The sequence below is a fragment of the Hyperolius riggenbachi genome, chromosome 12, assembly GCF_040937935.1.
Source record: "Hyperolius riggenbachi isolate aHypRig1 chromosome 12, aHypRig1.pri, whole genome shotgun sequence".
In the NCBI taxonomy this organism is placed as follows: domain Eukaryota; kingdom Metazoa; phylum Chordata; class Amphibia; order Anura; family Hyperoliidae; genus Hyperolius; species Hyperolius riggenbachi.
Genome location: NC_090657.1, coordinates 173,834,440 through 173,855,732, shown reverse-complemented (window position 1 = coordinate 173,855,732; position 21,293 = coordinate 173,834,440). Strand labels below are relative to the sequence as shown.

General features: G+C 46.5%; 2 protein-coding genes across 2 annotated transcripts in view; one reads left to right on the top strand and one right to left on the bottom strand.

The window, feature by feature from the left end:
* LKAAEAR1 (LKAAEAR motif containing 1) overlaps positions 1-21,293 on the top strand; it is a 537,492-nt gene that overhangs the window by 179,903 nt on the left and 336,296 nt on the right. The window contains exon 3 of the mRNA XM_068261881.1: positions 14,315-14,387. The gene's annotated coding sequence lies outside the window, so the exon portion shown is untranslated. The remainder of the gene's footprint in view (positions 1-14,314; positions 14,388-21,293) is intronic.
* Positions 1-21,293, bottom strand: part of OPRL1 (opioid related nociceptin receptor 1) — a 127,534-nt gene that overhangs the window by 47,487 nt on the left and 58,754 nt on the right. The window lies entirely within an intron of this gene.

Below are 21,293 nucleotides of genomic sequence, written 5' to 3'. Positions count from 1 at the left end.
GTCTGCACTGTGAACAGCCCATTGATTTTTCATTGCTGTAAGTTATTGTGCGTTAAATGTTGTTGTAACGTGCGACTTTAACGTCGCACTGTGAAAGAGCCCTTAGAGGTGTGGAGTTCAGTGCTGGAATGTACTCGGTGCAGGTAGATAGCTGGTTAATTTAAAAAAATGTATTTGCAAAAAAACAAAATTAGTGCATTGCAAGATTGTAGAAAGGTTTTGTACCTAACAATGAACAAATGTAGCCAGCAGCAGGTAAAAATAAAAAGGATAAAAAGAGAAAAACACCCAAACACTTAAAGTTGGTGATGTCCAGTTGGTGTGTTATTCAGACACTACTGCAGCCAAAGACATCAGCAGGACTGCCAGGCAACTGGTATTGTTTAACTAGTTCCCCACCACAGGTTATGCGCGGTTCTCTAACATTGAACCGCACATGAGCAGGACTCACTACGTGTAGCTGGCCGGTGTAATGGCACTATACACGGAAGCGGGAAGCAGACCTGACGACTTCATGCCGAAGCCCTCCTGTAACCGGAGCCGGGACCAGGGAACAGGCCAGGAGGACGCCGGGGGACCTTGCGGCTATGGTGGGCTGGAGGAAGACCCAGGTAAGTGTAAATTCTGTTTTTATTACCTGTTCTGGGTCCCTTTAAAAACCAGGGTAATTTTCACACATCACACTCCTCCCACTCATTTGACAATTACATTATCGCTACTACTTGATATCACACAAAAATTATCTATATACGGGGGTGCCACAAATTAGGCTTTCTTTGTGGTACATTTTGCTAAAAAAAAAATTGTTATATGTATTTTAAAGGGAATAAGAAGAAATAAATAAAAAAAAATATTATTTCTCAGTTTTCAGCCATTATAGGTCTAAAACAAAATGTGCTGCGATAGATAAGACTCACAATTTTTATTTGCCCCAATTATGTTCCTAGTACAATGTATGGCCGCAATTTTTTATTTGGAAATAAAGGTGTATTTTTTCGTTTTATGTTTCTTTATACTATATGAATTACAAGCCCTAATTTGCAAAAATAATAGTGATGTACCCTAATGACATGCATATTAAACAAGCTTGAGGTAACTATTTATGGATTTATTTTGGTAATTATAGAGGAGGGGGAAATAAGGGGATAACATTAATGGTTTTCTGTTGTTTTTTTCTAATTTTAATATATGTAGAGGTGTATTTTCACTTCTGGCCACTAGATGGCCCCAAACTATCCTGTGTACTGAACAGTACACAGGAAGTAGTGTAAACCTGTGTTTTTACTTTCACTTTACAAATGATCACAGGCATCTCATTAAAGAGACTCCGTAACAAAAATTTCATCCTGTTTTCTACCATCATACAAGTTCCAAAACCTATTCTAATGTGCTCTGGCTTACTGTAGCACTTTCTACTATCACCATCTCTGTAATAAATCAGCTTATCTCTCCCCTGTCGGACTTGTCGCCCTGTGTCTGGAAGGCTGCCAAGTTCTTCAGTGTTGTGGTTCTGTGATGCACTCCCCCCTCCAGGGTCCTCTATGCACACTGCCTGTATGTTATTTAGATTAGGGCAGCTTCTCTCTGCTCTCTTATCTTTTTTCAAGCTGGATAAATCGACCTCTGAGCTGGCTGGGCTTTCACATACTGAGGAATTACAGACGGACAGAGCTGTCTGCACTCTGCAGGAAGAAACAGCCTGTTACTTCAGTGGATGAGAGCTGCAGGGGGAAAGAAACACACAAATGATCTCTTGAGATTCAAAAGGAAGGCTGTATACAGCCTGCTTGTGTATGGATGCATTTTCTATGTGTGGACATACTGTACATCAACCTACTTCCTGTTTTAGTGGCCATTTTGTTTGTTTATAAACAATCTTTTTAAAACTGTTTTTAACCACTTTTAATGCAGCGGGTGCGGCGAAATTGTGACAGAGGGGAGTAGGAGATGTCCCCTAACGCACTGGTATGTTTACTTCTGTGCAATTTTAACAATACAGATTCTTTTTAATGCCGGGCGCTTTGATCTGCTTTGGGAACATATGTTCCTATTCACCTATCAGTACCCTGCCACCGGGGGGTTGCAGGTGCTGCAAACAGCCTGATACGTGTATCTACGCCCCTGGTGCTGTAGAGATGTCTACAGGGGCCTAGATACACTATGCAGCTGTGCTGTACCAGTTAAATGGTTAAAAGGGAATTAAATATGGCAGCCTCCATTAGGTTCCCTTTAAATTAAGCTGTCAAAACAAACTCAGTATACTTATTTAAAGTGGAGCTGTCAACCATACTATCTAAAAAAAATACATATATAATTAGATAAATACTTGCTCTACTTTCGTAACAGATGTATTTGCACTTTCCAAATTTTGATTTTAGTGATATTTCCATAGTAAAAAAAGAGAAAATCCTTCTTAGGATTTTTTTAAGTTTTGTTTATGTCTATCTTGAAGCCAATACTGACATCATTTCCTCCCTTTAGGTGGCCACACACTATACAGTTTTCATGCAATCTGGCTGTACAATCAACCACCAAGTGCTGTTATACTACATGGATGTTGGTAAGATTGTATAAAAATTGTATAGTCAGATTGCATGAAAATTGTATGGTGGGTGGCTACCTTTACTCTGTCTATCATTGCCCACCCTTCTCCGAGTCTTCAGACACTCCCACCCAGCTTTGCAGTAGAAAATGCATTGAGAAATATTGGCCAATCAGTGAGGAACAGCGGCGTGGGAGGGAAGGAGGCTTCAGCCAATCAGGCTGCATTAGTTAAAGGGACACTTAAGGCTAGAAAAAAAATGAGTTTTACTTACCAGGGGCTTTCACCAGCCCCCTGCAGCTGTCCTGTGCCCACTCAGTCTCGCTCGGATCCTCCTGTCCCCACCAGCAGCTACTTCCGTTTTCGGAGATAGGCGCCGACAGACCTGAGTGCGTGAGTGATTCTTCACGTTCCTGGCCGCAATAGCAGTATAGAGGGCGCTATTGCGGCCAGGAACGCAAAGAAGCACTTCTCAAACCTGTCATCGCCTGTTGCCGAAAACGGAAGTAGCTGCCGGCGGGACAGGAGGATCCGAGCAAGACTGTGTGGGCACCGGACAGCATCAGGGGGCTGGTGGAAGCCCCAGGTGAGTAAAACTCATTTTTTTTCTAGCCTTAAGTGACCCTTTAAGTCTGGGGGGAAGTAAAGAAGCAAAAAATAAAACCCAGCATGCCCTGCAACTTCCTTTGTGCAGCAGCTGTACCAAATAAGAGCCAGGGAAACTGGGGAATGATGTTTTATGGTGATGAAAAATAAGATTTTAAACTTTTGGATTGCCTGGTAAGCATCCTAATTACTTATTTACCAGATAAACATAAAGAATTGATTTTTGATTTTGACACTTACTCTTTTAAAAAAAAAAGGGATCATTTTTTGCAGTGAATACATTCGCAATCCTCATTATGAATACTGAGATGCACGGGAGCATTTTCTGAAATGGAGAATCGATCCGGTTTTCCTCAACCCTACGGCAAACTTATTCCATAGTTCCCCAGAGAGTTTTATCTCACTCAGAACTGAAAACCGCAGGAGTCACAGGATTCCAAGCCTAATGGATAAGTATCATCTTCTAATCTATAGCGCTATATAATACAGCAGGGCGGCTAACGACCCTGGGTACCGTTTCACCATCCCTGAGATATTTCCTCATTTTTATCTAAGACATGACCTTGCTCATATCATACCCTCTGTTCTGTTATTTATATCATTTACTAAAATCACGGCAAGCAGCAATGCGCAGTGATGCCAGAGAAACCTCTTTTCATCCTATTTTTTGAAAAAGAAAAATGCCATGGCCTGATATGGTCCAAGCGATGGCGCTGTGGATCTGAATCCAAAATCTGTGATCATGTCTCTGCCTGGAAAACCATAGTTACTAAAGAGTAAGGGCTGGTGCACACCGAGCGGCTTTTTCAGCGTTTCTGCAGCCGCTTGCGGCTGCGGATCCGCTTGGTCATTGTATCTCAATGGGGTGGTGCACACCAGAGCGGGAGGCGTTTTGCAGAAACGAAAAATGCCGGGGTGAGGCATTTTTTGGATTTCGGATGCGTTTCTGCCTCAATGTTAAGTATAGGAAAAACGCAAACCGCTCTGAAAAACGCCTGTTCAGAGCGGTTTTGCCGGCGTTTTTGTTACAGAAGCTGTTCAGTAACAGCTTTAGTGTAACACTATCTGAAATCTACTACACCAAAACCGCTACACAAAACCGCAAAACGCTAGCTGAAACGCTACAGAAAAATAAGAAAAAGCGTTTCAAAATCTGCTAGCATTTTGCGGATCTGCTAGCGTGTTCTGGTGTGCACCAGGCCTCACTGTTAGCATTAAAATACACAATTCGTTCTACATTGCAGGCTGATATATATAGTAAAAAGGATGTTAATCAGGCAATTGAAAAGTTTAAAATCATTACTTTTTTTTTTTTAATGTGCTGTTTCTCTTTCTATGCCCCCAGGCTCTAAGAGCGTACGCACGGCCGCAGAAGAGAAGTGACAGGCATGCTGAATCAGTTTAGTTTCACTTGTTTTTATTGAAATTTTCAATAACAAAGAAAAAGGTTTACAACAGAACAATACTTCCAGGGAAGTACAAATGCTGAATCAGTTTAATTGGCTGATGCCTCTGTCACTCACTTCTCTGCTCTTTGATTGGCTGCCTTGGTCTCCCCTTCTCTCCCTGTTCCAGCCGCTGTAAGAACAGGAGATGTAGGATAGATAAAATTGTTTTTCTCATCAGTTTTTTTTCCACCTTGGATGTCCTTTAAAGCGGTATAAAACCCTGACATAATATTCAATATAAACATGTTTTCCTACTTCTTATATGCCATACGGTTATCATATTTGCATTTGTGCATAAATATTATTATTTATTTCCAAATTACAAGTTCCCAAAAGTACAGTTTTTTGCTTTGTGAGCTGCCTTTGCATTTTATTCAAGCAGTTAAGCAGATAATAAATGACAGATACAAGATTCAGATCAAGTATAGGCAAAGTCAGGCTGTGGATCTGAATCTCAAATCTGTGATCGTTTCTCTCTGCCTTTTATATCTAATCTAAATAAACACGGGAAGGAAGTGGATTACAGAAAGCACCATTCAAGCTGGCAGATAATGGATGACAGATACTGTATGAGATGCAGATCAAATACAGGCTGATTTTATTAATGAGTCGAAGCAGTAGGACATCCATGGTTGGATACCACTAGGTCCCGAGCATGCCCTCTTATATGAGCAGGCAAGGCGGGGCATTGCCCGGGCGCAGCAGCGTGGGTGGTGCATGCAGAGTGCACCGCTGTAGAGGTTATGTTAACTTACCTCTCTGGAATCCATGCGCCGCATGTACTTCCTGGTCCCTTGCATTCTGTCTCATGGTAAGAGTAACAGCGCCACCATGTGGGCTGGATTACCTTCTCCTCAGTGTCCAGATGCTGCTCCTTATCCTCGAGGTCCCTCCAGTTCCCCGTCCTCGGTTCTTAAAGTATACAATGGGATCCTTCAGTTGAATACTTTCCCAGAAGCTCCCCCAAGCGGTGCCGCACAACTTAGAACTGCACAACGCAAGTACCATGAGAATTTTCTTTCATTGCACACTTGTAGTTCGAAACTCACGCCTGCTCAGTTCATTATCACCTTACACTGCTCGGAGGAACTTCCAAAAAGGCTCAGGAGGTAGGAGGATGGAGTACGGGGAAAGTGAGGGACCCTGACAGGGATGGATCTACCATGAAGCCAACTGAATTACATGATTCAGGCGGCAAACTCTAGGGGGCAGCCTCTGGACAAAGAGTTTGGGCCACCTGGTACCTGCCTCCTCTCCGTTCTCCCACTCTCCTTCCGGGGGAAACACAGTACCTTCCTCACCAACACATCCTTGTCCACATTTAACCAGTGTCACCAGCTGCCCTTCCCTATGACATAAGCAGGTGAGGTGTCGATATATGCCTCTTAACGAGGCATGCTACCGTAAAACGTCATCACTGGCGAGAGATCACCACGGCCAGTCAGAGGGGAAGCTTTGGCACGCACCCAATCAGGCGAGGGTGCTGACACAAAATCGGCCAATCACAGCCACCGCTGCTTTTTTCGCTAACTGGTGCCTATAATCTCTCCAAAGTTTGTTTCAGGCAGCAGAAAGTCTAGAACCGGCCCTGGACCCCGGGGAGAAGCAGTGACAGGACACTCAGGAGCAGGTCATCTAGCCCACTGTGGGATTCATTCATCTGTTGTTGGATTGTTTACTATTCCTTTATTCAAACACTGCTATCACCGCATACCCTGCCACCGCCTGAGTCTATAATCTCCCTTTCATAAACTTCTCTATAGACAAGCCCCATTCCTCATTCTGTTTATTGCCTCTTCCAGGCGTATTCTCCGCCTAGTTTTCTAAAGAATAATGAAGGCGATCTGATCTACTGATCTGTGCACCACGTTGCTTCTGTTTACCGTATGGACATCTCCCATCAAAAGGCAACTTTATATAAGGCATAAATCAGGGTTAAGCAGCAGGGAGAAACATAAGATGAACAAAGGCCAACAAGCAGGGCCACGGAGGCAGTGGAGCCTTACATTGGTCAGAGTGTCCACAGAGGTAAAAGGCATCCTATAAGGATTTGACATTTTTTATTCAGAAGATAAAAAAACAAATAAATAACAAAAGAGGACAAAGTTTGAAGGAAGGCTATTCCTGTTCCTTTCCTGTACCCGTTACGGTGTCAAGTTAGCCTTTCATTAACTCACTACTGTGCCTCTGTGGGTTGCAGAGCTCAAGCAGCACGGCATGCTGGGAACTCTGTGCCACTAATTAATCCAAGCAAACCATTATCGATCTACAGTGTGCTCGCTCAATACCTGGATCACATTAGAGTAGAAAGTGTTGGGGGGGGGGGGGGGGGGTTTGTCTCCAATTCTTAAGTGCCTGGTTTTAGAGGACCCAATGGATTTGCCAGAAGCAATAAGGGGCTCCCCCAATGGAATTAAGGGGCACAGTCATGTCCTCCTGAGCTCTCCTCCATTTATATGTTTTTCACCATTCTGATGTGGTGGCTGCATCTATAAGAATTGATGTTGTATTATCTTCTTTGCTGTTACGTAAAGAGTTTCTCTAGACATAATCTGTGTTCCTAACGACATTGCAGCAGGAGACACATCACTGCTATATCCTATTCCCTCTGCATGTGACAGCCGGGCGTTTGTTCCAATTTGTAAACTAAATAGAGCTCAGAGGTCCAGCTACAACTGTACTGGAAAAGAGGGGTTTGGGAGGCAGCATTGGGAGGAGGAACCCCAAATTACCAATGCATGGGCCGCAGACTATAGCATGCTATGCGGGCGGCACACGGCACCAAAACCACCTGCTTCACCGGGATGCATCTTTGAAATAAGGGTTGGGATGCAGCACTAGAAGGAGGGGGGTTGGACGCAGCACTAAGAGGGAGGGGGTGGGATGCAGTATTGGAAGGAGGGGGTTGGATGCAGCGCTAGAAGAAGGGGGTGGGATGCAGAACTAGAAGGAGGGGCTACAATGTAGCCTGAAAGGAGGGGGTGGGATGCAACATTGGAAGGAGGGGCTGGGATGCAGCATTGGAAGGAGAGGCTGGGATGCAGCATTGGGAGGGGCTGGGATGCAGCATTGGGAGGAGGGTCTGGGATGCAGCATTGGAAGGAGGGCCTGGGATGTAGCACTGGGAGGGGGTGGGGTTCAGAACTAGAAGGAGGGGCTGGGATGCAGCATTGTAAGGAAGCGGTGGGATGCAGCACTAGAATGAGGGGCTGGGATGAGGCACTGGAAGGAGGGACTGGGATGCAGCATTGGAAGGAGGGGCTGGGATGCAGCATTGGAAGGAGGGCCTGGGATGTAGCACTGGGAGGGGGTGGGGTTCAGAACTAGAAGTAGGGGCTGGGATGCAGCATTGTAAGGAAGCGGTGGGATGCAGCACTAGAATGAGGGGCTGGGATGAGGCACTGGAAGGAGGGACTGGGATGCAGCATTGGAAGGAGGGGCTGGGATGCAGCATTGGAAGGAGGGGCTGGGATGCAGCATTGGAAGGAGGGGCTGGGATGCAGCATTGGAAGGAGGGGCTGGGATGCAGCATTGGAAGGAGTGGCTGGGATGCAGCACTGAAAGGAGGGGCTGGGATGCAGCAGTGGAAGGAGGGGGTAGGGTGGAGCTTGGTAGGATGGTGTTGGACCCAGCATTGGAAGGAAGGGGTGGAATTCAGTACTAGAAGGAGGGGCTGGGGTGCAGCATTGGAAGGAGGGGCTGGGATGCAGCACTAGAAGGAGAGGCTGGGATGCAGCATAAAAATGATTAAATAGTGACATCTGCCGGTGGAAATTATTAAATGTATTTGTTCATAATAGAAAATTATTAAGTTTTAATATGCAATTATAGCTTATATGATTGTTTTAAGAAGAATTATATAATACATTTTATATTTAAGTATATTGGGGAAGGTCTTGAATGCTTAAATAAGCATTAAATTGTTGAAGACTCTTACAGGTCTGTGTTACTGGTTCAAAATGACCCATTTTATTTTTGGAAAAGGACAGACGCATTCCAAACTAATTAGCAGAAGTGGATCATGAATGACATTGTTTAATGTTTGAAAGTCCCAATGTCTGGGGCAAATAAGTCAACCAGCAAACAAGACATCAATATGACCTGATAATCAAATGTTAGTATGTATAAACAAAAATCTGTTATGGTTATTTTGAATGTCAACTATTTACAGTATTCAAAACATGATAGCGTTTGACGCACTGAAGTTTTAGCCAATCAGAACGTGGGATTTATGGCAGTGGAGTACCTAGGGCATTTGACACCCGGTGCTGGGTATTAAATGACACCCAGTCCCCGCCCAAAAAAAGGAAGGAGTGTGGCGTGCTAAGCGGCAGGTAATGCCAGGTATTGGTACCCCCCAGTATAGGGATCCTGGAATAGCTGCCCCCAGTATATGTATTGTAGCATAGCCACAATGTGCAGTGTTTCCCTACAAATACACATGATGCAGCAGTGTTTTGCCAAAATATATATAATGTGCCAGCGATTAGGTAGCCAAATAACCCCACTTTAGCATAGGTAGCCCGATGACCCCCCCCCCTCCCCCCATTTAAAGTATAGGTAGCTAGATAACCCTATTTAGGTTAGGTAACCAACATGATCCTCAATTACAGTATATTTAGCCAAATGTCCCTTTAGTATATAGCCAGATCCCCCATCAGTGTATATAGTCAGATCCCCCTGTAAATAGCCAGTGTATATAGTCGGATCTCCCCTGTACACCGGCGTACCTACCGGGGATGCGACCCCATCAGCCGCAGGGGGGGCCCGGGGCCGCTCTGGGGCACGCTCACTGTGCGCGGGAGGGGGGGGGGGGCGCTGCTGCCTGGCCGATTCTGGACCCCCCCCAGCAAGGTGCTCAACTGGCGCAGCGTCTAATAGACGCTGCGCCAGTTAATTCCCCGCAGCCCCGCTCCAGCAGCCCGCATATTCCTCCGGCAGGCAGAGCAGGGCAACGGCAAGATGGCCGCCAAAGCCCTGTACTGGAGACTATTTGTGTCTCCAGTACAGGGCTTCGGCAGCCATCTTGCCGTAGCCCTGCACTCTGCCTGTCAGCGCGGGAGATGTGCTGCAGTGCCCAGGAGGATCGTCGGGGAGCTGAGAGGCCTGGAGAGACTCCTGACAGGTAAGGAATGTTTTTTGTTTTTTTTACAGGGGCATTTTTTTTTCTGGTGTCTGCTGCCCACATTACGATATTCTGGTGACTGACTGCTGCCCACATTAGGATTTTCTGGTGACTGCTGCCCACATTACGATATTCTGGTGACTGACTGCTGCCCACATTAGGATTTTCTGGTGACTGCTGCCCACATTAGGATTTTCTGGTGACTGCTGCCCACATTAGGATTTTCTGGTGACTGCTGCCAACATTGTGATTTTCTGGTGACTGCTGCCCACATTGCGATTTTCTGGTGAATTCTGCCCACGTTATGAATTTTCTGGCCCACATTACAATTTTCTGGTGGTAGAGACAGAGGAGAGAGATAGAGACAGGAGGGAGAGACAGAGCCAGGTGGAAGAGAGAGCAGAGAGAGAGACAGGAGGGAGAGACAAGAGGAGAGAGAGAGACAGGAGGAATAGAGAGTGGAGAGACAGAAGGGAGAGGCAGAGAGAAAGCGATAGGAGGGATGGAGAGAGACCGGGCAAGAGAGAGCGAACACAGAGAGACAGAGGAGAGTGAGAGACAGGGAAGAGAGAGAGGAGAGACAGAGGAGACAGAGAGACAGGAAAAAGAGAGGCAAGCAGAGAAAGAGGAGAGACATGAGACAAAGAAGACAGAGGGACAGTGAGGAAGAGAGAGAGAGAGAGAGAGGAGAGACAGACAAGAGAAAGACATAAAAAAGAAGATAGAAAAGGAGTGCCAAAGAATAAAAAAACAAAAGAAAAAAGCAGACTAGTTACTGGTGAATGTAGGCCCCACTAAGTTCAGCGCCGCAGCCTAGTCCAGGATCGGCCGAGAGAGGCCTGGAATCGTAGGGACGGCAGTTGTGGCACAAGGAGTCACATCTTGCAGGAGGGGTCCAGAGCTGCACTCCAGGCCTGCATAGTCAGTGTAGCAGCGCTGTGTCCAGGGGGCTGTTGCAAATAGGCAGCAGACAGCTTGAGTTCAGATAGCTGGACCAGGACAAGGGCCGGAAGATGGCTGACACTGGCACCGGACGTCCAGTGGTGTACTGTCTGCAGCTGCTGCAGCAGAAGATGTTGCGGCTGAGTTCCAGCCGTGGTGTCTGGCGGGGTGTGTCTGGAATGGTGGCCCAGCTAGTCGGCGAGGAAGCAGCGGCATCTGTCTCTCATGGCCGCAGCGGTAGAGGAGCTGCGGTGGTCAGGCCTCTCCTGGTCCAAGCAGACCTCTTCCTCATGTAGTGATCCGGCCTGGACATCGGTGGGCGGCCCTGTCTATGGGTTCTCTTCTCTGTGAGCCTGGAAGGTGGATCGGAGTAGAACACTCCACGTGCTGAGGAGCCACAAGAGCAGCCAGCGTGCGTGAGACTCAGGCAGCCTCTGGATCCTCCTATTGAAGCGGTTGAGCAGCCATAGCCCACAAGTACTTGGCAGCGTCTGGTTGCCCCATGTTGCAGAGGTGCAGTGGCGGCAGCGTCAGGGATCCTGCAGATAAACGATCCTCCCCGCCCGATCACGACAAAGATGTGTCCCATGTGCAGCCCCTGCTTCAGCAGGTGCATTCATTTCAGAAGTTGCCTGTGTAGCCAAGGTGACGGAGGCAGGGCCAACAGGGTCTGGGTCAGCTGCAGCCAATCAATGAAGAGGAGGGAGGCGAAATAGGTACTACTGGCTGCGGCTGGCTGCTAATGATCTGTTATGAGCTCAATCTGGCCTCTTTGACACCCTCTTCCCAGCCTGTCACCCAGAGCGCCACGCCCTCCTGCGCCCAATGGACCGTACGCCACTGATTTATGGAAATTCCAGATTAGGCAGCCATATTGCATCCAATCACTATAAAAGTAGGAGCTGAAAGCTCATCGTTTGCACTAGCCTACCAATCTCCTGAGAAGACACACGAGGCAGAAGCTACCTTCCCACACGTGGTTCTAGATGCTGAAGAGATGACAGAGAAGGTGTAATATGCTTAATATTCTGGTGATTTACTTTATTCATTTTTCAGCATTAAAGAGACACTGAAGTCTCCTAAAAATCCTGTTTTTATTTTAAAAACGTGTTGAACATTACTGTCCTCCCAGGGAATTCACCCCCACTGCCTCTAAACGGAATGCTAACTGCAAAACACACAAATTTGCTCACTTCCAGCTAAAGCAATTTCCTACCTTTATCTGGGCAGCAGGCGCCAGTCAGCCAATCAGGTGTACTGTCATACACCCTTTGCCTGCCATACCAGATCTAGCAGGAATTGCCTAAATTAGCATTCAGGTGGGAGGCTTCAGTTGGGCGCAATCGTGGATTGCATCTGGGAGATGTGCCTACACGGGACACCCCGTGTAGGCACATCTCCCACACGGTCCCCTCCATAACCATTCATTCACCAGTCAACCGCATCCTGGATGCTGCAAAAAAGAAATTTAAAATCACACACATTGGTTCGCACGACAGATGCAATCCACGATTGCGTCCAACCGAAGCCTCCCACCTGAATGCTAATTTATGCAGTTCCTGCTAGATTTGGTATGGCAGGCAAAGGGTGTATGACAGTACACCTGATTGGCTGACTGGCGCCTGCTGACCAGATAAAGGTAGGAAATTGCTTTAGCTGGGAGTGAGCAAATGTGTGTGTTTTGCAGTTAGCATTCAGTTTAGAGACAGTGGGGGTGAATTCCCGGGGGGTGAGAGGTCCAGGGCCCGCCCACACTTCCCTCTAGGTATTACATGGTGGTTTGGGGGCCCCAGCCAGTGAGAGAGACTGGGGCCCCCGGCTGTCGTGCGAACCAATGTGTGTGATTTGTATATTATGAGCAGTTTTCCATTAAAGTATTTTGTATTCGAATGCACCCAATAGTCGATCCTTTTTCAAGTGTACGGTAATAACTCACTGATTATTTAGTCTTTGCTCACTGTCCCTTTTAAAACAATCCTGAGCCCAAGAATAAAGGTAAAAGAAAGCATACTACCTGGTCCAGTGGGCTAGCCAGATCAGGTAGAGCCTCTTACCGCCACTCCTGTGACCAGCAATCAGTCCGTTTTGTTTTTAGTGACCACGGGGTCACGACGCTGAAGCACGTCTCTCTGCTTCTCCTCACAGAGCAGAGAGGCGGGGAGAGCCATGGAGGGGTGGGTTAGAGGCAGGGAGAGCCACGGAGGGCGGGATAGAGGCGAGCAGGGCTGTGGAGAGGCGGGGAGAACTGCTGGGGGGCGGGATAGAGGTGGGGAATGCCAGGGAGGGGCATGATAGCGGCAGGGAAAGCCATGGAGGGGAGCCGGATAGAGGCGGGGAGAGCCGCGGAGGGGCATGATAGCGGCAGGGAAAGCCACGGAGGGGCAGGATAGAGGCGGGGAGAGGCACACAGAAGTGGGGCCTCTTTCCCTCGTTATCTAACAATCCTGTTGTCTGCATTGTTGCGGATCCCTAGCGGAGTGAAGGGGGGGGGAGGGGGGAGAGCGGTGCACAGAGGACACAGGCATGACATTAAAGTGAATGTTTACCGTTTAAAAATAAAAAATGTCAGATACTCACCTAAGGAGAGGGAAGACTCGGCCCTAATGAGCCTTCCCTCTCCTCTCCCGGTGCCCGGTCCCGCGCAGGATCCCCCGTGGCAGTATTCGACCAGTTCGGTCAAATACTGCCACTTCCGCAGCCGAAGGGAGCTTTCGGAAGCCTTCGGGAGCACTCGGCCTCCCGATGACGCGGCCGATCCATACTACGCATGCGCGAGCGCCCTCTATGACGCGCTCGCGCGTACGTAGTATGGAGCGGCCCGTCTTCGGAAGCCCGAGTGCTCCCGAAGACCTCCGAAGTCCCTGCGGCAGCGGAAGCGAACGGGGGAGCCAGCGCAGCACTGAGGGCACCGGGGGGGGAGAGGGAAGGCTCATTAGGACCGAGCCTTCCCTCTCCTTAGGTGAGTATCTGACTTTTTTATTTTTATAGTGGTACCCATTGGCTTTAAGCAAAGAACATGCCACTATGTCCCGTTTGTATTACAAAAACCACCACAGGTAAACACATTAAGCGGTGGGCTTTTTCTCAAGAACTGGAGTTCTCCTTTAAATCGCAGCAGTAAGTTTAGTTCCTCCCTCCTCTCTGTAGAGTCTTATTAAATCTGACCTGCTGGCTCCGGTCAGGGGAAATTCAATTACCTTTTCATGCATCTGAAGCTCATTTTAATGAAAATACCCAAAGAACATTAAGATCGATCGATAACTGCATTAGACAGGCGCTGGGAAGCCCTGACACGACCTGACAGCTCAGTTAATTAGAGAGTAAGCTCTTGGGGCCAGCTGAGCCTCTGATTATATTTGCGTTCACACCTGCTGCTGATCCGTGCAGGGAATGCGCTTGACGGTCTGTCAGTCCTGCCCTTTAGAGTGTTATTTTTCTCTGCCTGTATATCGTCATGGTAATACATACTGTATATACCGTAGTTATTCAAAGCATGGAGGAAATGTGGTTCATTTTTTGCATGATCATAAGGATGTGTCGTGATTTAAAGAGAAGGTATAGAGTTTTTCCCCCCGATTTTTATTTATATTATTAAATGGTACAAAACAATCTCATATTTTGTGTCTGAGTTTATTTATTTTTTTTAATCAGAAAAATATTACCTCACAGATGAAAACGTGATATTTGTTCACAGCTCCACCTGCTGGTCTAACTGGGAAGCTTGGTAAGTAGAGACAGTCAATGCTAATAACAATAACACCATGACAATGGACTCAAATAACATGTTCACCCATTTCCATCTACTTAAAGGGCCGGTTCACATGGGCTTCTGCCCAGCTTCCAGTGGCGTCTCATTACCTCGTGGCTTGATCAGGCTTTCGCCGTTGTCCCGTCGCGATCAGCATTTTTCATCCCCCCACAAGGACACGGCGGTAATCGACCCCGGATGCCACACGTAGTGTCCAGGGACTCCAGAAACGAGGGGAAAAATCGGGATCGGAACGTCGCTTTCACACAGACGCCGGTAAAAGCCCGATACAAATGCTCCAATTGAATGAGAGAGTTAAACAACAAGTCCCGGATGCCAGCGGTAAACACCCCCAAAGTGTCTGTGTGAACCAGACCAAAGAGGGATTATGCTCACAAAACTAACATTTCAGTTAAGCTTGGAAAAATGTAAAGATATGAAACCGAGAGCCCAATATAGTGCAGTACGTCCGGATAAAAATGGAAAAAGACAAAACAACGACAAGTAATATACTCACAAGTCTGGGTTACCACTAAGGTAACCACTGGAAGTGCGGGTGGGGAGAATTGTAACCTGACCCCACTCAGGTATTAAGAAGTCGCTCTCTGTAGACAGGAGATAATGGGGATGCACCCCTCCACCAAGGGTGGACTAGATCAATGAATGATGTGTGATAACAGAGGCGCCAAATTTAGAGTAAAAATATTAAAAACAGTTTAAAAGGAGGGGGGTTGGTGGTTACCACCCTCAGGTATATAATGACCAGCCAATGAGTCGTTATATATAAACAATATAATTTATTATGAGATCTCCAGGCAGTTGGCCTGGGCCCGATTATTGATACAGCTTCGTGTATCTCCAAATTGATTGCCTGATGAAGCGGGCTTTTGACCCGTGAAACGCGTTGCTTGCCTGGAGATATAATAAATTACATTGTTTATATATAGCAACTCATTGGCTGGTCATTATATACCTGAGGGTGGTAACCACCAACCCCCCTCCTTTTAAACTGTTTTTAAAAATTTTACTCTAAATTTGGCACCTCTGTTATCACACATCATTCATTAACATTTCAGTTACTACTTGTAGGTACATAAAAGAACATTTGAAAGCTTTACCAAGCATTCCCTGTGAGTAAAAACAGCTGAACAGCTCTCTGTCTTCATTCTGCTTCCTCTTCTGACACATCACTCTGGCAACAGATGAGTCACTTCAGCAGAAAAAGAAGGAAGCAGAATGAAGACACAGGCAGAGAGCTTCAGCCAGCAATGCTTACATTTGCCAATAAGCCAGAGATGAGCAATCTTGAGGTTGTCTCTGCAGTGGAAGTAAACATTTTTACATACTGGGAATGCTTAGAAATGTTTTTGAATGTTCCTTTTATGTACCTAAAAGTAGCTACCAAAATGCAATTTTGGGAGTAAATCCCAAGGAACTGTAGTGAAAATAACAATGAAAAAACATTTTTTTTTTAACAATATTCCTTTATAGATTATTTAAGCTCAACACACACCATACAATCTTGGTTGTATAGATTTACTAAATCTATGTAATATAAGGGCCAACAGATTGAAAATACCTTGAATGATTGATTGGATAAGCTCTTATACTACATGAAAGTGGTAAGATTGAACAATCAAGATTGTATGGTGTGTGTTGAGCCTTAGTCAGTGTTTGCCCATTGTAAAATCTTTCCTCACCCTGATTTACATTCTGAAATGTGTAACAGGTGGAGACATCTTTAGTCCTGTCAGGTCATCTCTGTGGAATGTTTGTTTATCAGCTACTGATTGGGAAGAAGTAAAATTTGGGTTAAAGATCTAGTGACCAGATTTTTCTGAGCCAATTCTGGGACGGGAAAGGGGGACTGTGTCAGTAAAAATGGTTATGACATGATGTGGGTGGAGGTAAATGTAATGAAACAGTGTAACTGAGGCAGTGGGCCAAACTTACCTCCCAGAACACAGATATACAAAGTGACCGTAGGAAAACGTTCCACAAACACATAAGAAAGCAGCGTTTCTCCAATGATGTGGTGAAATGGGAGATTCGCATCATAGATGTGCAGACGATAAGTCAAAAATGCTGTATGCTACAACAATAACCCCAAAGTAGCAAATGCAGCCACTGTGACTATGAAATAAATAAATACAGCAACCGTTACCACATGAACTGCAACAACTGCTACCTCCAACACATGAAATGCAACAACCATAAGCTCCAACTCATGAAATTCAACAACCGCTACCTCCAACACATGATATTCAATAATCGCTACCTCCAACACATGTAATGCAACAACCATAACCTCTGACACATGAAATGCAACAACCGTTACCTCCAACACATGAAATACAGTAACCGTTACCTCCGACACATGAAATTCAACAACCGCTACCTCCAACACATGATATTCAACAATCGCTACCTCCAACACATGTGATGCAACAACCATAACCTCTGACACATGAAATGCAACAACCGGTACCTCCGACACATGAAATACAGTAACCGTTACCTCCGACACATGAAATTCAACAACCGCTACCTCCAACACATGATATTCAACAATCGCTACCTCCAACACATGGTATGCAACAACCATAACCTCTGACACATGAAATGCAACAACCGTTACCTCCGACACATGAAATACAGTAACCGTTACATACGACACATGAAATGCAACAATTGCTACTGCTGATGCTGACACATGCAATGAGACAAACATTCCATCCAAAATAATGCTAATAACCACTGCCATAGATCCCCATTTCATACTATTACACCCCCCTTCCTTTCCACAGCACAGGACAGTGTAACCCCTTTTCCCCAACCCTAAGTGCAAGTGGAGTAAGTTAACATAGTTAAAATGACTAAACAAAACTAATGTTCACACTGACATTACCTATTTCAATATAGAGAGCTACAATGGAAGATCTTTTTCAGGTTGCCAGGAGGAGGTCTCAGCCTGTCAGGAGGGGACACAGCACTTTCCACCATGTCTCTCCACTGCTGCTCCGACAATACGAGTGCAGGAGACACGTGGGACGCCACACTGACTTCTAGGTTGCAGTGTCTGTATGTACTGTTCCATTGGTCTAAAGGCAGGCGGTTGGACCAATCAGGATACAGCACTTTGTTCACAGCCACACGGTATCCCGTGGGTGGGACGCCCGCTAGCCAACCCGGGATGTTCCCCGGGACAACATTTTTCCTGGGACAGAGGACTCTGAATCTGGGACGTGCATTTTCTTATTTGTTGGAGGCTTAACCACCCTGGCGTTCTATTAAGATCACCAGGGTGGCTGCGCAGCAGTATTTTTTAAATTTTTTTTAAACCATGTAGCTAGCCTAGCTACATAAATTCCCCCCCTCCTGCGGCATCCCTCCCACCCCTCCGATCGCCGACGGTGATCAAGTCCATCCGGAAATCCCGTTCTGATCAGGATTTCCTTTAGGGCTTTCCCCGTCGCCATGGCGACGATCGCGATGACGTCATCGACGTCGTGACGTCACAGGGAGTCCCGATCCACCCTCAGCGCTGCCTGGCACCGATTGGCCAGGCTGCGCACGAGGTCTCGGTGGGGGGGTGCCCTGTTACGCGGCGGGTAGCGGTGCATCGGTGGCGATCGCTTACAACACGCAGCTAGCAAAGTGCTAGCTGCGTGTTTTAAAAAAAAATTGTGCAAATCGGCCCAGTAGGGCCGGAGTGGTGCACAGCGGCGGTCATGGACGAGCTGAGCTCGTCCATACTGCCAAGGAGGTTAAAAGGCATTTATTTATAATGTGAACATTTTACCTAGGAGAAAAGTTAGGAGAAATAGTTAACTGGATCAGGCCCAGTATGTGTTATTACATCACGGAGGCAGAGCATCCTTAAAGCTATGGTCACAACTAGAAATCACTGGGCCCCACTACAAAACTTTGGATGGGCCCCCCTCCCCCCATCGCTTTCTGCACCGGTAAACTGAGAACCAATGTTATTCATTTGGCTAGTGCACACTAGAATGTGTTTTCCCCATACAGATAAAAACAGACACCAGTCAAGCACTGCATGCCTTTACTCTATCAATTACATTAGCTTCTGTGATAAAATGTGCATTTTTTCACACATACAGACACACATGGGGCTTGATTCACATAAGCGTGCTAACTGCTATCACGGCAGTTATCATGCTATCTGGCGTGCGTGAAGGTTTGCGCACGTAAAGCATTCTCTTCATTGAAACGTGATCGCAAACCTTGGTTTATCACGCAGCGTAATCCTTTACGCGCGTAAACCTTCATGCGCAGCAGATCGCGTGATAACTGCCTTGATAGCAGTTAGCACGCTTTTGTGAATCAAGCCCATGGTTTGCAGAAAACGCATATAGAAAACCGACAGATGAGTGTGCTCCCAGCCTCAACTTATTACACTCACTCTGTCCATCTCCGAGGCTGGGTTCACATATGACAGTGTGAAAGGCTGTGTTTTATATCCTGTTTTATGTTAATGTTGTGTGCATTTTTGCTGCGTTTTGGAGCGTTTGCAAGTTTTTTTAACGCAGATGCGTTTTTCATGCGTTGTGCATTTTAATGCGTTTGTGGTTCGCATATGTAAAACACATATATGTTTTGTATGCGTTTCTATATTTATATTTATGCAAATCACTAGGAAGACAACAGGAAGTGGAAATACTTCAGAAATCTTTATTTTTTTTTCTTAAAAAAAGCATACAAAACGCAATCCATTGACTTTCATTATGTGCGTTTTGGCAGCGATCCTGCAACAAAACCAGCGTTTAAGAAACGCATTCTGTAAATCCCAAGTCTCTGCATCTTTTTCTGCGTCCCATTGACTAACATTGCTGCATAAAAGGCAGCGTTTTACGCAACGCTAGCGTTTCTGCTGTGTGCACCCAGCCTGATGGAGCAGAACTGGCTCTGACTCCTCCAACATCACTACAGTACATAGCACTTGGGGAGAGGGTGGGGAGGCTGGGGGCAGGGCGCTACATAAGACCCTGCTGAACACTGAATAGGAACTGTCTATAAATCTTTGTCTGCAAAGCTTAGTATGATTCATTATCAGTGGCTGAGCAGATGCAGTCATTACAACAAATGTAAAGGGAGCAGAAAGTTTCCTCACTCCGTGCCCTTAGTTGTCGGTATCTCAGGACAGGAGGGAAAAGAAACTTCTCCTCAGACGGGCCCCTTGCAGCTTCTAGGCCCCCCCTGCAGCTGCATCCCATGCAGGATCTATTGTTACGCCCCGATTATGCAACTCCATGGATTTTTATAAAGCCTGAATTGGGGATATTGACTTATGTAGGCACTCCGACCTTTATGATAGCATGGGTATTGCTCCAACATTAAATAGTTATTATTTCCGTCGACGAGCAGGATGCAGCAAGTACTGTGCAGCCACCTGCTTCCCGCTCCTCATTGTCTAGACTTGCCACTGTGATAAACAGTACCGTCAGAGAATAACTCTCCACATTATGTTACCAAGGCACAGAAAATAGCCGGATCGCATCTCCAGAAGGTTGTTAGCCAAGCATTCAAATCACTTCCTAAAATCAGCCGGCTTTTCAGCTGGGAAGAATACATGTTGAAGAGCTCAAACCATTTACATGCTTCACATTCCTGATTACATAGCATCGGATCTGCGGGCTACCAGTCAGCAGAACCTATACATACAGTATTATCAGGGAACCAGCGGGAGATTTCACAGAGAATCCGCTAATGCTCCCGTCTCTCCACTTCAATCCAGGCAAGGAAAGCATCTGAAACGTCTTCATTCACCTTGACAGGTCCTTAATCCCATTCAACAAACACATTTTAATTGTACAAAGCAGTCACATACCTGTTCTGAACTGAACCGAGAGCAGGTCATAGAGGCCCAGACTTGGGTGCTGCTATAGGCCGTTATGTGAAGGAAAGATGGCACAAGCAATTTTCACAAAACACTGGGCAGACTGTGGAAGTGGTTAAAGGGACACTCTGACGAAAACTACAATTTTAAACACGTGTAGCCTCTATAATAAACCCCCCCCCCCCCCCCTGTGTCCCTGCGTCACGCTGTCCCTGTGTAGCTGGGTCCGTGCTTTTTGATACTGCGCATGTGCGCAGCACGGACTCAGCCTCACAGAGAAAGGAGGACAGGGATGGGGCCAGGGAGCCTGGCGGCATGTGTGCGCGCGGCGTGTGCGGTGGGTGCGTGCGTGTGTGCAGCGATTGCGCGCGCGCAGTACATGTTGTGGACGGCGGCGAAAAACACAGACCCTGGAGCCAGTTTTTTAATGGGCTTGGGTCTGCTGGTTCATACATAAAAGCTTTACAGTTGTCACAGAGTGAAATACACTGTAAATAGCTTTATCTCTATGTAGCTGTCACTTACAGTCAGTGTTTTAATCTCATGGCTCTGACGGGTTTTGGAGCAGTCCTACTCATGGGGGAACTAAAGGTTTCCTGTATTCTTCTAAAAATCCCTTCCTTGGCAAGCATCTCTACAACGATATCGGACGGCCATTCTCCTCGCTCGCATGCTATTCTGGCAGTTGGACTTAGCAACTGCTGTTCAGTAAGCGCTTTTGAAAATAAACCTTGAGAATCCCCCATGAGGATATGGACCTATCAGAGAGAGGTAGGAACCATGAAATAAAAAAAAAAAACTTGCTTATTGGGTATGACAGTTTGTTGATTACTGCAGGGCCTACCCCTCCAGAGATGCAATGTTTCCTGCTTTGTGCTGGTAATTTCACACAGAGGAGCATGAGAGCTACTGGGGTGCTACTGCACTGTACAGAAAGTACAGCAAAGTGTATTCATTTGATAGCCTAAAACAGGGGTAGGGAACTTATGGCTCGGGAGCCAGATGTGGCTCTTTTGATGGCTACA